The sequence below is a fragment of the Pan paniscus genome, chromosome 2 (genome assembly GCF_029289425.2).
Source record: "Pan paniscus chromosome 2, NHGRI_mPanPan1-v2.0_pri, whole genome shotgun sequence".
In the NCBI taxonomy this organism is placed as follows: domain Eukaryota; kingdom Metazoa; phylum Chordata; class Mammalia; order Primates; family Hominidae; genus Pan; species Pan paniscus.
Genome location: NC_085926.1, coordinates 189,494,141 through 189,511,897, shown reverse-complemented (window position 1 = coordinate 189,511,897; position 17,757 = coordinate 189,494,141). Strand labels below are relative to the sequence as shown.

Genomic DNA, 17,757 nt, shown 5'->3' with positions numbered 1-17,757 from the left:
ATCTGTAGAATACAGTCTTTGATTAATAGATATGGATATTTCTGGCTTGATTATGTTGGCATTTTCCCAATATATGGTTATAATTTGTTGTCATGAATATTTGTAGTAATTTAGTAGTTAAATTCAATAAGGAGCTATTGTGTTCCAGGTACCATGGGACATTTCTAATAAGAATCCTTGATGCAACACTAAAGAGGCTTACAACATTACTAGTGCGGGAAGAGGGACCAGAAAAGACGTATATTCAATATTGTAATAGCAGAGAAAGCATTCAATAAACGGCAGCTGTCAAGTAAATGACATAGGAGAGATACACAGCACATTGGATTTTAAAAAGAATTGATTTCATTTTAGGGGCAATATAATATTGGTGTGCTTATTATTTTAATTGTGTGGTGGTTTGGACCCTTTTTCTCTCTGATTTAAGCATATGAGGTAAACATCAACATAACTTTTGGGAAGATGATGGTTTTGTTCAGACATTATTAAAATCTATTTGAAAACATTTAATGTTTTGGTGGCATCTGATCATGTGACAAAGAAGGAGATGCTTTATAAATTAATCTTATAGAATAGAGTAACATTTCCTTTAGTATCTCTTGAAAAAACTAAACAAGAAGGAAAATGATTTCAGTCACATAAATAATATATCCATTCAAAAAATTCAAGGGTAAGATGTTATGGTTTTTAGCGATACAAAAAAGCAACAAAAGCTAGATAACTAAAGTAAGTGCAAGACACGATATAAAAACAGAAAGGAACGATTATGAATTAGTATTTTAAACAAGGGAAATATTGTCTTTCAAAATTTGTCTCAAATGGTGTGCTTGACAATGTCTTAATCGCATAAATATCATACTAGTGCAATGCTAAAGCAATCGAAGATGCCAATAAATTCTAAATCTCAGGGAAATTTCTAAGAAGCTGCCAGTGGAACTCTCATAATATGTGTAGTCTATTTCAGATTTAGTTGGTTGATAGAAATCAACTGATATAGAGAGGTCTATTTTATTATACCTATATGCCTGCTTTCCTACTTTATGTCCTCCTTTGATTGATGCTATTGTGATTTTTATGCTTTGGAACAAAACAGAAGAAATCGATTTTTTTTTGTACTTTAAAAGCAGTGGTTCTTAAATTGAGTAAAAGTCCCCTTTAGGAATTTAACAAAAGCTTAGACTTTTAGAAATATTTATTCATTGACTTATTCCTTCAATACACATGTTGAATTCCTATTATGTGTTAGGTATTATTTGAAGCATTATGAATACAGCAACAAATTGAAAAGACAAGATATCTTATAGTAATAGGAACAAAGCCAGTCAAAAATAAGATAAAAAGGTTATTGCAGGTTATGATAATGTAATGAAAGAAATAAGCAAGTTAATCAGACATGGAGACTAATTGTAGGATAACTGTTGTAGCTAGTGTTTCAAGGAAGGCATCTCTGAGAATTTTATCTTTGAGCTGAAACCTGAAAGGTGAGGAGAACTCCAGGCAGAGGGAAGAACAGCTTCAAGCACCTGAGGGTGAGAAGGACTGGATATATTCAAGAAACAGAAAAGACAGCTGCAGTCACACCATAATGAGTAGAAGAAAAAGTACAAGTATGGAGCTTAAGTAGGGAGCACAGTGTTTCAAGTCTTGAAGACAGCAGTAAGTAACCTGCGGCTCAACTGAAGCTTAATGAGGTGCTTCTGACAGTGTATAGGCATAATCCTATTAATATTTCAAAAAGATAGCTCTCTTTGTTGTGTGGAGGGTCAATAGAAGAAGCAAGAAGATCATTAAGTAAATGATTTTAACCCATCAGACATGGGAGGATTGTAGCTGGGGGTTAAGGTTGTGGCTATAAAAATAAATATAACTGGAAAGATTTAGAATGACAGAGATAACCAGGGGATTTTCTGGATTTATTTGGAAGATGAGACAAAGGAGTGATCAAGATAATGTCTAGTTTTTAGTCTCTAGCAAATATGTGATAGTGATGGTACTTCCATATATAAAGATATAACAACCTGGTAGAAAAGAGAATCAGGAATTTCTATTTTGCATTTATTGAGACATATAGATACATAATAATATCTATGTACAAAAAACCCTCAATAAGTCTACAAAACAACTGCTAGAACTAATGAATGAGTCTAACAAGGTTACAGGATAAAGGGTTAATATTAAAAATGTTTTGTACTTGTATATGTTGGCAGTAAATAACTAGAAAATAGTATTTGCTCAAAATCCATTCATGATAGCACTAAAATTCATAAAATACTTAGATAAATACAATAGAATAAACAAAGATCTCACACTAAATATTATAAATATTCTTGTGAGAAATTGAAGGTCTAAATAAATGGGATGATATATTACATTCAAGGATTGAAAATCTCAATATTGTTAAATGTCAATTACTCAAAAATTATCTATGCTTTCAATGCAGTTCCAATCAAAATCCCATACGTTTTTTTTTGGCAAACTCTACAAGCTGATTCTACAATTTATATGGAAGTTCAAATAACTTGGCATTACCTCACTAAGCACTTTCTTTAAAAGAAGAACAAAGTTAGAATAATTACCATACTTGATTTCAAGACAAAATAAAGCTTACAGAAATCAAGACACTTTAGGAGTGGCAAAAGTTTAAAGACATAGAGGGATGAGACAAAGTCACAAGTTCAGAAATAGACCCACACATATTTAGTTAATTGATTTTTTTTACAAAGGCACTAAGACAATCCAATAATGAAAGAAAATACTTCTCAATAAATGTGGCTGGAACAATTAAATTTCTAAATGGAAGTAAGATAAGAGATTCGTATCTCATGCCATACACTGGAAATGGATTACAGACTTAGATGTAAATCCTAAAATTATAAAATTTCTAGAGAGGTTAAGAAACGTTTTCTTAGAACACGAATATTATTAACCACTATAAAAACATTAATAAATTGTTTAATCACAATTTGTGCTCCTTGGAAGCACGGTTAATAAAATCAAAAGGCAACCCACAGACTGCGAGATAATATTCACAACACATATACCAGATGATATAAAGAACCCTTAAAATTCAAAAATGAAAACTGGAAACACTGTATAAGAGGTTCTGTCAATCGAAATATGGAAAGTAAAAGCAATAAAACATACAAAGTTAGGAAATAAGAAGTAAAACTCTCCCTTAGGGAGACAAAATTTTGCATATGTAAAACATAAACCCAATAAGTTTACATACTCACCAACGCTTGATTTTTTTCAGTCTTCATTCCTTGCCATTCTGAAAATGTATAGCGCCATTCATTATGGCTTTAATTTGCATTTCACTGATGACTAATGGTGTTCAGAATCCTTTCAAGTGCTTAGCGGCCATTTGTATGTCTTCTTTTCTGATGTGTCTGTTCAAATCTTTTGCCCTCTAATATACTGCTAGTGAGAATTACAGACACTTGTAAAGGTCTGTAGAAAGAGAAAGTGTTTGAAGCATCCAGGGTTTTTTTTCACAAAACAATAACAACAAAATTAAAACAGGTTAAGAAAAAAGAAATTCCTTTATATCCCAGCTCAAATATAATCTTTGTTTTCATTTCTTTGCTACTCATCTTTTTCACAAAATTAGAAAATGCATTCCCTGTTCTATCTTTTAAACACCTACTATGTGTCATCATCTTGCTAACCAACATAGTTAAAAGCAGTAGCCAAGACAGCAGGTCGTGGTTGTTTTGGGACTTAGAATCTGTATGTTTTCAAAATACATAGTTGATATTTCTATTAGAGCATATTTACGGTATTTTACGCTTAGCATTTTTCTGTCTTCCCCATGAGGTTGCTAGTTGATTACTGAAAGGTTATGTTAACTTGTTTTATTCCACAACACCCAGCATAGTTCTTTGCACACACACTAGGTACAGGGAAAGAAGGAGGAAGGGAGGGAGGGAAGAGGAAAGAGGAAAATGATAATCCATTTCATTTGCTCTTTTACTTATTTGAATACTTCTCAGAATCTGAGATAAACAATGTTTCTATAAGATTACGAAGCCAGCACAGTTTAAAGAAAAATAAATCTCTCAAAAAGCTAATGTTGGACATTGAGTTCATATCGATCCAGTTAATTTGACATTTATCTGGAAGACTGGCTACCGAGCTGAAAGCCAGTTTAGACAATATTAGCAGCTATTTCATGGAGATTTTCACAAGTGCTTGTTTGTGCCTGCATGTGTGAAATTCCTGCTGTGAAGTTGACTTCAGGACCAGATTTCAAGATCAATCTGTTCCATGTGCAACATCCCAGCTGGAGTACTGTCTTCCGAAGCCAATCTTTCAGCCAAGTGCTAAGTGAAGGACTAGATTGAAGAATCTAGGTTGAACGCCTGACTTAGTCACCTCTCAGCCTCCAAAACCGGAGCTAGCAACATGGACTGCGTGTGGATTCCATACCATGGTTACACACAAAACCCAACCCCTGAGTCTGCCTTGTGACCCCTTCTTAATATTCCCAGAAATATTCTCTTTCGAGGTGATAGAGTTTGCATATTTGTCCTCTCAAAATCTCATGTTGAAATTTGATCTCAGAATTAGAGGTGGGGCCAATGAGAGGTGTTTGAGTCATGGGGCACATCCCTTAAGAATGGCTTGGTGCCGAGATCATGAGTTCTTGTCTTATTGGTTCCCTCGAGATCTGATTGTTAAAAATAGCTTGGCACCTTTCTCCTCCTGCCTCTTTCTCACGCTCCATCTCTTATCATGTGACACGCAGGCTCCACATTTTTTGGATCATGATTGGAAGCTTCCTGCAGTCCTCACCAGAAGCAGATGCTGGCACCATGTTTCTTGTACAGGCTGTGGAAGCATAAGCCAAATATACCTCTTTTATTTATAAATTACCGGCCTTAGGTATTCCTTTATGGTAAGGCAAAATGGACTAAGACATTTGGTGTTCTGGAATTAATAAGAGAGAGAGGATCTGCTTGCAGCACATTCCTGACCACTGATATTTGAGTGCTTTACAGTGTTGCCTCAAACTTAGAGTCATAATTGAAACAGAAAGAACCAGGTAGCCACAGCTTCAGAAATCACAAAATACAGACAAAATACTACTACTAATAAAAATAACAACCATAATTTTTTTTTACTTTATAATGTTCTAATCATATATATATATATATAAATTCGTAAGATAAAAGTGCTGCTAGGAGAGCAGAGAAGCACTTAAGTCACAGTAGTGCAGCAATTCAGAGCTAGAACAATCCTTTTTTCCCGAGTTTAACTTCATTTTAAAGATGAAGAAAGGAGCTTGAATGAGATTACAAATTTTATTGTATTATATAAATCATTTAAAACACTACCTTTACTACAGAAACATTAATAGTGATTTCACCAGTAAAAGGGACAGGCTAAACTAGTTCTGCAAGAGAGGTTAACCTGGGTTATACTTTTTTTTTTCTCTAAAATCTTTGCATTGCTATTTCCTCTGCCTGGAAATACATATTTTTTTAGTTACGTACATAGCTCAATACCTCACCTCTTTTATGTTCCTGCTCAACAAATGTCACTTCACTGGTAGGACTTCTCTAATCATCTATTCGAAAATTGCAACCCCCGTCACTTTCTATTCCTTTTCTCCATTTTACTCACTTGATAATGCTTATCACATCCTAATATCATACTTTGCATGTATTTCCTTACCTGTTTATTTCCTGTTTCCTCCTCTAGTATGTAAGTGTCGATGGCAGGAACTTTGTCTTCCTGGTGCCTTCTAACAGTGCCTGGCATGGATTAAGCACTCAGTAATTGCATGGGGGATTGATGGATAGATGAGTTTTCTCAGGAGCTCATGAAAGTCAAGCTCCTTCTTGTACTCTATCACTATCTCCATATTGCCCCATGCAAACACACACACACACACACAGCACCTACACTAACACACATGCACATGCAACCACCACACATAACACAAGAATTTTTGTCTTTACCAAATTCAGCAAGCTCTAAGCCGCAAGATCTCCACTAGGTTCTGCTCATTTGGGTGCAGTATGTTAAGGAAGGAAAATGGGCTCACGATTCGGTCATAGCCTTCAAAGAACCTATTGTCTGGTTATAATGAATTGGAGAAAAGTTCATCCGACACATTGACTGTTTACGATGTTTGAGGACACAGAAATATAAACTATTATATTTTGCCTTATGGCACCTTGAGAGTCTGGAAAGCTTTCAGGAAAAGGGAAATGAGCAGCATCCCAACCAGTAAACAAAGATGTATAAAGGCATTCCACATAACTGAATCTATGTAAAAAATGACATAAAGGGATGAGAATGCAAGGCATGTACAGGAACAATGTCCAACTTTCTAAAGGACTGAATACATCAGGGGCAAGTTCACTGAATGAACATGTTGGTTCCAGTTTGTGGCATGATTTGAATGCCATTGGTAAACTTTTGGAATTTATTCTCTTGGTGATGGGAAGCTATTTATGGTTTTGCTTGGGGGAGAAACATTAAACAGCGATCTTAAAATGTTTATTTAATATCAGGCATCATGCTAAAATGTAATACGCATAACCTTGCTTAAACCTTGCAATAAGTCAGAGAATAAGATTGTAAAATTGAGGAAACAGATTTTCAAAAAAGATAAATAAGATGAAAAGGTAAAACAGCTTGAAAGTACAAGAAATAGTTTAAAGACAGCTTCATCCATGTCCCTACAAAGGACATTAACTCATCATTTTTCTATGGCTGCATAGTATTCCATGGTGTATATGTGCCACATTTTCTTAATGCAGTCTATCATTGTTGGACATTTGGGTTGGTTCCAAGTCTTTGCTATTGTGAATAGTGCCACAATAAACATACGTATTCTAATTTTGGGTTCCAGGTTTATCCCAGTCCACCTGCCTGATTAAATCTGCTATTTAAAACATTTCTTTGGAACCATTATTTATGAGATACTTTAGTGAAACAAAAAATCCAGTTATGGAGTTCATATAGGAATTTTCTGCAAAAAAAGAAAAAAAAACATGAAATAACGAGGGCCTGAACTAGAACACGGGATGGAAATAAAAGGACAGATGGGATAGGTTGTGTGAAGTTATTACAGAGACCACTGGACAACTGGGCATTTTCCCTCTGGGCTTGTTTAATTTTGAAGAAGAAAATAAATACTAAATTTCATTTTATTATTATTAATTTATATGGTCAACTAACTTAAGGGAAGAAAAATTAAAATAGCAGTAGAATATAAAACCAAGTGCCAATAAAGGCTTTTAAAAGAATGGATACTATCATATATTTTCTTCTTTCTTTTCTAAAAATAAACGATAAATAAAAGCTTTCAATGTTTTTAGGTTTTTGAATCCACCCACTTACACCTGTTCAGAAACATCTGTTTTCCTATAAAATGGAAACCAGAAAAAATCAAAAGGCCAGCTAGTAATAATATATGGTGAAGAGAAAAAACTTCTTTCATAGTTTATTTAGTTTTTTTGTGTGTTTGTTTTTGATTTTTAGGATATATCTTTAAAACTAAACTGCACATGATTGGTTAGGTATCAATATGGGAATCTCCCCCATTGTGCTTTGGATTCCTGGCACTCTCTTATTTGTTAATGTCGTTAGCACATCACTTATTTTCATATGGTTTTAGAGATACGTGGTTATTCTGGGTATTTCATGGTGTTAATTTACTAAGATTTGGATATATAGAGAATAAATTCCATTATCTTAGAATACAGCTAAAACTCATGGCATCTTTTATTTTGGAACTGCAATGACCCTAAGCACATCTAAATTAATTATAATCTAGCACAACAATGAATCTTAGCAAGGTACTGTCTGGCTAAGAAGATGATACATCTGACTTGAGAAATAAATAAAGGAGACAAGCCATACTTAAAATAGGGAAGAGACGATCCCAGACAAAGTTAACAATAAGGGAGAAGATTCTGAAACTAAACCAAGCCTGGAATTTTCAATGGATAGAAAAAAGTCCAGTGTGTCTGAAGCCAGAGAAGATGAGAGAAACAATGAAAGAGGAGCTGGAAAAGACGGCAGAAACAAGATCAGGCTTGCTTTGCAGGTCATGAACAAAATATTCTATTTACAATGGGAATTCATTGGAGTGTTTTAATTAAGAGAGTAACAGATCCAATTTACATTTTAAAAAGTTTACACTGATGTCTCTAGATGATGAAAGTAGGAGTTCAGGGATTGAAACAAGGACACCAGTTAAACAACTTTAACAATTCCAGATAAGAAACAATTGAAGTCTTGGGCTGGAGCATTGGAGATGATAGAAAGTGTTCATAGTTGGGATACAGAGTAGAAGAATAACAGATTTGGGTATAAATGAGCACGGAGTTTATGTCACTGAATTTATATTCAATTAGTCTACGTTGTGTAGAATTTATTTTTAAAATCGTAAAGAATAATCGGTGATATTTTTAACAATGATTAAATGAATGAAGCTAAAAACTGGAATTTCTCTATTTGGTACACATTGGTTTTTAGAACCAGGCTATTAAGCCATTTAATTTTTTGAGACAGGGTCTTACTCTGTCGCCCAGCCTGGAGTGCAGTGGCACAATCATGGCTCACTGCAGCCTTGATTTCCCAGGCTCAGGTGATTCTGCCACCTCAGCTGGGACTACAAATGTGTGCCACCACGCCCAGCTAATTTTTATATTATTTGTAGGGACAGAGTTTTGCCATGTTGCCCAGGCTGGAATAAAGCCATTTTAATTCATAAAAGGACACTGACAATATTCCATTTATACCGAACACAATTGTTTATTCACATGATTTATTTTTTATAAAACTTCTGAATATCTTACTGTGTCATTTATCTGCTCTTAAACTCATTGAATTATGTTATTTTAGCAGAGGTTTTATTTAAGGAATGTGTTATATACAAAAATTTCAAGAAAAATAGATAATTACGCAAAAGAATGTTTAAGAGTTAATTTTCGATGTACATGAGTTTAGGTTTTCCTGTACATTAGTAAAATATAACTGAACCATTTGATAGTAAACATGGCCAATACTTCCAAGCCTAATTTCAACTAGAGAAATGCCTGTTTGGTTGGAATTGTGTGAACCGTTTACATTTTCTGCTGATGTATGTTCAAATTCAAGTGGTGTTTGTGTAATGAGAGAGTCCACCTTAAGCACTAATAATGGTTTGCTGCACGATCATCATCATACCAATGTGTTGTAATTTATCACACCTGCCATCGACGGAACTCTAAGAATTTCACAAACAGCCCCTCATTAATCTACTCACTTAGCTCCTTTCCCCTTGAAAGCTTCTAAGCAATTTAAGAAATTATGCAGCAACTATGGGAAAGAGATTTTGGAACACTCAGTGAAAAACACAGGACTGAAACAGGGTTTCAGGGTTGCAAAGATGTAAATTCCATGTGAAACAATCTGGAGAACTGACACAATTATATATATATATACACACATATATATACACATATATATACATATATATATAATCAATTTCTGTTTTTTTAATGGGAAACACTCTAAAATATTTAGATCAAGTTCTTCATTTTAAAAATTGTGCTTCTCTGTCCAGTTTCTTACTCATCTGTTTTCCCTGGCAGTTTGGAGCTTACTGAAGACCTGGGGGTCTGTCACACTAAAACAAATTACGTATTGCACCAGAACTACATAATTATAGCTAAAGATTGTTTCCCATGACACTAAATTTGATGCCATGTTCATGTACAATATACTTGGTATTCTAAAAAATTCTGAAATATTATTTATACTGTTTAATAATAAAGCATAAAGTATACTCTGAATATCTTAAACAGGTATATGTTCTTGATTGGCATAAAATGTTAGACTAGTTAGAATGTTAGTAATTGTTCTTTAATTTTATAATCTCTTTATAGATCTATTTATGTCATTAGATTATTGATTTTATAAGCACTTACAGAAGACCCTCATTTGATAGCTGTTATATAATTTCCCCAAAATGCTAAACCTTAAGCAAATATATTTTATAGATAATAAATAACTTTGAAAAATATTCTGCTGACAAAATGAGTTAACATTCACCTGAATTTAAGGAATTGAAAAGTTTTAGAAAGATAATAAAGAGATAATTTATATTTACAAAGATTAATTCCCACGACAAAAAGATATTTCACTTTACAAAAATATTCACATTAGGATTTGTATAGACATCACTTTAGATATCCCTGTGTAAACTGTATATTTTATGTTAAAATATTATTTAAAGCTCATACGATGGAAAACTGTTTATACTGGGAAAATACTTAGGTTCTTAAAAGGTAATAGGTTTGGATGTAGTTGAGAAGCTGCAAAGTTTCATGAGAATGTAGTAGCAAGCAGACACACCCAATTAATTATGTAAATGTTAAATCAAGCATTCATCTATAGGTGAAATAGGCTAGTCAAGATAAAATTTCTTCTTAATCCCATGGCAGAAGAGCAAAGAAAGGGCAAGAATGAAAGAGAGAGAGAGGGAGAGAGACAAAAGGGTGCCAAATCTGTCTTTTTATGAAAAACCCAATACCAAGATAAGAAGCCCATTCTCATGATAATGACAATCCATTCATAAGGGCAGAGCTGATATGGTTTGGCTGTGTCCCCAGCCAAATCTCATCTTGAATGTAATCCCCATAATCCCCATGTGTCAAGGGAGGGACCCAGTGGGAGGTGATTGGATCATGGGGGCAGTTTTCCCCATGCTGTTCTCCTGATAGTGAGTGAGTTCTCACTATCTTCTCTTGATGGTTTTATAAGTGTTTTTCAGTTCTTGATGGTTTTATAAGTGTTTGACAGTTCCTCTTACACACACTCTTCTCTCTTTCCTAACAATGTTCCTGCTTCCCCTTCCTCCATGATTGTAAGTTTCCTGAGGCCTCCCCAGCCATGTGGAGCTGTGAGTCAATTAAACCTCTTTCCTTTATAAATTACCCAGTCTTGGGTATTTCTTTATAACAGTGCGAAAACAGACTAATACACAAAAGCCTTCATAGTCTTATCACCGCTTAAATGTCCCATCTCCCAACAATGCTGCATTGGGGAATCAAGCTTCTAGCACATAAACTTTGGGGGACACATTCAAACCATAACACCACTTATTTATCCTCTGATATGAACCTTACCCATTTTCTTTGAGATTGTTTTTAAATCTTAAAGATGTTTTAGTTAAGGATATGAATAATCACATCACAAAGACAGATAATTAAATAGTCAAGTATCATGTCAAAAAATGTTCATTCTAAAGAATGATCCAGGATATAAAACCCATATTCTTGGTATTTGGTATGAGTATCTGTTTGGGTTTATTCCCAATTACATATATTATTGTTAAATTTTTATCTTTTACTTAATCTAAAGGAAATTATTTCCTGTTTACTGAGCAGAAGCATCATTTAATTTTCATAAAGCCCTAAAAGTTAAGAATAATTAATACCACATTTCATTGACTTAAACCTGGAAAAGTCCCTCAACTGGCTCAAATTCACCCAGCCAGAAATGAAAAATGTCAGGTTTGAAACTGAGGGGTATGGTTCTATGCTGTTATTTGTTTAACCACTCCACTATCCTTTCTAAATGAACTGTGGCAAAGGTTTTCTTCTTTTCTAATCCTAGTATCTCTTATTTCTGTATCTTTTCCTTCCAGACTTTTAAGAAGATGAAATAATGCTAATAGAAGCTCTGGTATTAAGAATATTAAGAAATTTTTATCTATTCCTACCTTTAAATGAAACACAATTAACATATCAGTTTTAGGAATAACATTTGTTTTTAAATTGATAGAGTAGCTCTATAGCATAGTGATTAAAGAGAGTAGGACTAGAGCTAAGATACTTAAAATGCAAATCCAAGTGATATGGTTTGGCTGTGTCCCCACCCAAATCTCACCTTGAATTGTAATAATCCCCACATGTCAAGGGCAGGACCAGGTGGAGATAACTGAATCATGGGGGCAGTTTTCCCCATAATGTTTTCCTGGTAGTGAATAAGTCTCACAAGATCTGCTGGTTTTATCAATGGGAGTTCCCCTGGACAAGCTCTCTTGTCTGCCACAATAGGAGCAGATATGATAGGAAGAATCAGGCTATTACCCAGGCACTTACCCACCCTCCATCCATTGACAAGAATAAGGTTTTCATTTCCACATTGTGTGTTCTGACCTCGGTTTTATTAGCTCCCCCTGTAAAATAAAGGGGATGAAGTAGATAATTTATGGATCTTTCTAAAACAACATGTAGATTTTAATTGATAAATGAAAGAGGTAGGATAACAAGTCAGAAAAGAGTTTTCTAATCAAATACTGATTCTGAATCAACTGACTCCCCCTAAGAAAAAACAAATAATATTTGCTCTTCTACACTGTATACAACATAAATTTCAAAGTAAAATCTTGAAAAATAAAGCCTTAAAATTTTAGAGGAAAACATTTTGTATTACCTTAGTATAGCAAAATAAATTTAAAAACAGGGATTGGAAAGTACAAAACTTAAAGAAAAAGATAATTAGATTTGACTATCTTAAAACTAAATGTATGAAATACTAAAACATCAATATATAAACTTTAAAGTACAATTAAAATATATAAAATGTTAATACATAAATTTAGTAATAGCTATCCATAATATATATATAAATTAATAGATATATACACAACAAAGTGAAAAAAATGTCAGTGATGAGCGGAATATACAAGTATCAGTAAGTTAAAGACAAAAAAATAAATGCAGAATAGGAGATTTTTGGTAGACTTTAAAAGACAACTAGAATTTTCCACATAAAAATTATTTTAGGCCAGGCACATTGGCTCATGCCTATAAATCCTAGCACTTTGCGAGGCTGAGGCAGAAGGATCTCTTGAGCACAGGAGTTTGAGACCAGCCTGGGCAACATGGTGAAACCCCATCTCTTAAAAAAAAAAAAAAAAAAAAGAGCCAGGCATGGTGGTGCACGCCCATAGTCCTGGCTGCTTGGGAGGCTGAGGTGAGATGATCACCTGAGCCCAGAAGGTTGAGGCTGCAGTGAGCCATGATCATACCACTGCACTCTAGCCTGGGCAATGGAGTGAGACCTTGTCTCAAAATTATACATATGTTCTTTAAAATTCAAAGATGATAAGCAGTTACTCTGTTTCATTTCCTTCTGGGTTAATAAAAACATATTAGAACTAGATAGAGGTGGTTGTTGGACAATATTGTGAGTGTATGAGATGCCACTGAACTGTTAACTTTAAAACAGTTAATTTTTTGTTATATAACTTTTACCTTAATAAAATCAAAGACATTAGATAAAAAGAATCTTGTTAATTTGATCACAGAACTTAAAATTAAGTTATGGTTCTCTCAAATTAAATTATATCATAAAAACAGAGAACAATTTGATATGTTTAAATATAGAATGCGGTTATTTTGATGTACTAAATATGGAATAAAAAGTTATGATTCTAAATTCCTGACAATATGAAGGACAAAAAAAGTTAGAACACATCTTCTTTGCCAGATGTCTAGCACAGTAAGCCAAGGTGTTGCTTGATAAAATATTTTGCACACTGCAGAAAATGTTTTTGACTTTCACTGAGACTTATCAAACTGGCTTATTCATTCTCTGATGGCTGCATGTTCAAGATGCAAAAATTATTCCCATTTTCTCTTCTTTTAATTCTTTCTCTTTCCTTTTAACATCAATTTACCAATTAACAATTCCTAAGCCACAGATAACTACACAGATATTCCCATTATCTCATTTCCGCTTCCTCCAGAGGATTAGCTGACATAGGAGTAAATCTGAGATCAGATTGTTCAGGATGAACTTCATTTAGAGAATTGGTCTGGGAGTGGAAAAACACAATGGTTAGAACACGCTTTCAAGGTGCCAGACTCCCTGGCTTTAAGTCGTAGCTGGTAATTGATGTGGATTCCCTACATCAACTATGTGACCTTGGAGAGGTGACTTAAATTCCATGCACGTTAGTTGCCTGACTTGTAAAATAAAAATGAGGATAGTAATAGTACCTACCTCCAAGCCTATTTTTTTTAAAAAAGAGTTAACATAGAACATTTAGAACAGTTTCTGTCACATGGTAAGAGCACAGTAAATTTTAGCTATTGTTATGATCATCATTAGTAGCACAGCTTGAAAGCAAAGTTTGTTTCCCATTAGGGCATCAAATCCTGCTCCTATGGAGTCTAATGGTTTTTGAATTATGAATCAATGAGTATTCAAGAGAAGAAACTGCAGCACTAGGAGTCACACACCAACACTCACTCTTTGATTGACTGTAAATATTTGATGGTATACAATTGTGGGAGCTGATTAAAAACACATGTAAGGCTGCTGTCCTTGTGTCTGGTACTGAGGCTGAGTTCAGAAAGGGAAATGAAGCAACAATAATATGCTTGTTACATCCAGCGGTGGGGGTGGGGTGGTTATACAGGGGTCCTACGCACTGTTGCAACTTGCTCACATTGTCACTGGTAGCTGACTTACCTTGTTAGTGTGAGGCAGTAGACAGGCCAATTGTTACTGAGATTTCAACCAGATTCTTTTTTAGTTACTTTGATTTTTGTCACAAGTGCCATTTACCATTCTGATGAAGGACTCCAGCATTTCCTGCAGGATAACCAAATCATTCCAGTTGGAGGCTTGGACATATTGAAAGATCAATGTGAGTCTCAGTTCATCAGGGATCCAGACATTGATTATGGGTTTGCCCTCACTCTCACCGCTTTATACCCATCTTACATATCTGACTGCCTGTTGAGTCAGTAGACCTTTCAAAATTCATGCAGAACTCCTTTTGTTCCAAGTTTCTTCCAGTAACTTGGAACTCTTCAGTGAAGGGAATTCTTAGAAACGTAGCCCCAGATTTGCTATTGAGAGAATACAAACCCAGCACAGTCCACCCCTTTTTAAGCTAGCTTCCAATTACACCTCTTTTAGCCATACTGAACTTCTAAATAAAGACAGTAGCAAACCCACACTTTCACCTAACATAATGCAACTATCCCTCACAAAACCAAAAACATGCTAGCCCTCTCCCCAAAAGAGTATACAAATTTTCTTCAACTATTTTGGACTGATGTTCATTTCTCTTCTAGTTGAGTCACATTCCCCTTTTGATATTCTGAAATGTAAGTACTAAAATATGAAATTGACTGCTATTAATACACTGTATTGTAGACAGTAAGGAAATGGGAGAAGTGAGGATAAAAAATTGCTACTATATACACAAATCTATTCATATCAAAGTAAGGAAGGTTTTGCATGACCAATGCAGTGTTCATTTCTACAACTGGTCATATCAACTTAATTAGGATTTATAACTACCTTTTTCCACCAGTCATTCTATAACCCCTTTACCCTCAGCAAATACCTCAGCTGTTTATGGTTTCTTGCTGTGTAGGATGTCCCACATCATCATTCTTGAAGGATCTGGACCATTATCAGGTCTGCTTACTTCAGGCCATTGTAATTTTTTTTAATTGACTTTAATCTTGGGATATGTGAGTACTGGGAGGCATTCCACGGGATCTCCCTAGATTATTACAGAAACATTTTCCCCATGATTTTGTATATTTTCTATATGTATTATATTAAATACATACGTGTTTGTATTTACATATATATCAAATATGGTATTTAGTATAGATGTTTGACCTAATGCCATTGTGTGAGCTGTTTATTTAGTCTCTGTGAAGCTGGTATATACAACCTGAATTCTACAGACCAGTAAGCATAAAAGGGAAGATGGGTATGAAGTTGGTAAAAGCTAAGACAAACTGGAACCCACAAACACAAGGTGGAACCCCTGAGGACAGAGAGGAACCCACATCAGTCTTTACCATCTCTAAGCCTCCAACTTTGATGCTGCAAGTGTTCTGCAAGACATGCTGATGCCTTTCAACAAGGAGCTAAAAATGTGCCTCCTTGGAAGTCAGATAAGTCAAATGAGGTTTCAGATGAGCTACATTAACTAGGAATTATGCATGGGAGGCAATTCTGGAAAACACACTTTTAGCCTACCTAAATTGGTGCAATATGGTACCACAATATACTCCAATCCAGGCAAGAAAACAAACAAACAAACAAACACTCTGTATTAGAATGCAAGAGGTTTCTAATCTTCTAGAATTCATCCCCAGTGGTGCTTTTGTTTTGTTTCATTTTTTCAAAATCAGTGATTAAGTTCTTTTGTTAAAAATGAGAAACACTCTCCTAGAAGTTAATGTTCTACATTCTAGACTTGGTTTTGTAACTCAATAAGTTTGTGACATTCAGGAATTTACTTTTCTAAACTAAGACTTTGCCTCCCCACCTATAATTGGAACAAATAACCCAGCCTCTTCTTATTCCCTGATTTGTTGATATAAACAAATCAAATAATGGATGTTGAAATGTTCTGTAGCTTACAAAAAGTAATATACAAACTACGAATAGAATGATTAAATTTGTTTTTGCTTTTGTGAACAACAAAGACAAATGATGTCATCAACTACAGAGAATATAATTGATCTCGATTCCTTATGTGGCCTCAGCCCAGGTCCTTAATGACAGTTTTTTCAGCATTTCAACAAGCTGCCTGCTTTATGTGTGAGGCATTTTCTTTCCATGTGGCCAGCAGCAGGAAATGAAATCCATTACAGCCCCATGTAGGTGGTTAATTTCTTTGAACTGTCATTTAGCTAGCTCTTCAGTATCTTCCTAATGATCTCCCTAGTGCAATGCAGTGCAAATCTTCCATGTTACTTGTCATCAAAGCAGCTGTTTTCAAAGATGCTATTTGCTTTTATTTTATGGATTAGTATCCTTTTTTACTTTAATGAAAAACACATTATTATACACACGGCACTTGGCCAAGCACTGGAGATGAAGTTTGGGGAGGGGGTGATTTTTTTTTTTTTGAGACGGAGTCTCACTCTGTCACCTAGGCTGGAGTGCAATGGCATGATCTCAGCACACTGTAACCTCTAACTCCCGGGTTCAAGCAATTCTCCTGCCTCAGCCTCCCAAGCAGCTGGGATTACAGGTGTGTGCCACCACGTTCAGCTAATTTTTGTTTTTTTTGTTTTTTTTGTTTTTAGTAGAGATGTGGTTTCGCCATGTTGGCCACGCTGGTCTCGAACTCCTGACCTCAAGTGATCCACCCACCTCGGCCTCCCAAAGTGCTGGGATTACAGGTGTGAGCCACTGCACCTGGCCACAAATCATTTTTCTACCTATAAAAAACTCCACCTACTCTAAAAGAAAGACCACAAATAAGATGAGAGAGAGAAATTTCTATTGGAGTCAAAAGAATGGGAGTTTGTTTCAATTGAGGGCAATTAGAATATATCTTAAAGGAAGATACACTGGAACCAGGCCTCAAAGAATATTCCAGATTTCCTTAAGTAGACAGGGGTATGTGCATTTCAGAGGTACGGCAGAGGGAAAAATAGAGAGAAAAGATTATGTCTGTAAGGAAAAGTTGTCATGAGCCTGGTGAGTATAAAGTTGAATAACATAAGAAAATGATTTGTGTATGTCCCAGATAGCAAAGGCCACCTAATCAGTTGGAACTTACCCCAGGAGCAAAAGTGAGCTATGTGAATGGGCTAGTGATACAATCAGAGAAGTGCTTAGAGGGTTGCTCTGTTTTTCTACCTATAAAATAAAATCTGGACTAAGAGACCAAAGTCTTGGAAAATACTTGGCTTATTTATGTATTAGTGCCTGTATGGGGAAAAGATTCCATGAGGATAGAGATTTGGTTGAAAAAAA

At 34.9% G+C, this 17,757-nt stretch overlaps 1 long non-coding RNA gene across 19 annotated transcripts in view; it reads right to left on the bottom strand.

Moving 5' to 3' along the window:
- The window catches only part of LOC106634637 (uncharacterized), a 176,845-nt gene that overhangs the window by 29,917 nt on the left and 129,171 nt on the right, over positions 1–17,757 (bottom strand). For 18 of the 19 annotated variants that reach the window (XR_010111714.1, XR_010111722.1, XR_010111719.1 and 15 more), the window contains 3 exons: positions 14,488–14,610; positions 12,108–12,184; positions 3,234–3,450 (listed from right to left, as the gene is read on the bottom strand). This is a non-coding gene — a long non-coding RNA (uncharacterized LOC106634637). Of the gene's footprint in view, positions 1–3,233; positions 3,451–4,694; positions 4,831–12,107; positions 12,185–14,487; positions 14,611–17,757 lie in introns of all 19 variants that reach the window. The other variant, XR_010111711.1, reaches the window with a different exon arrangement.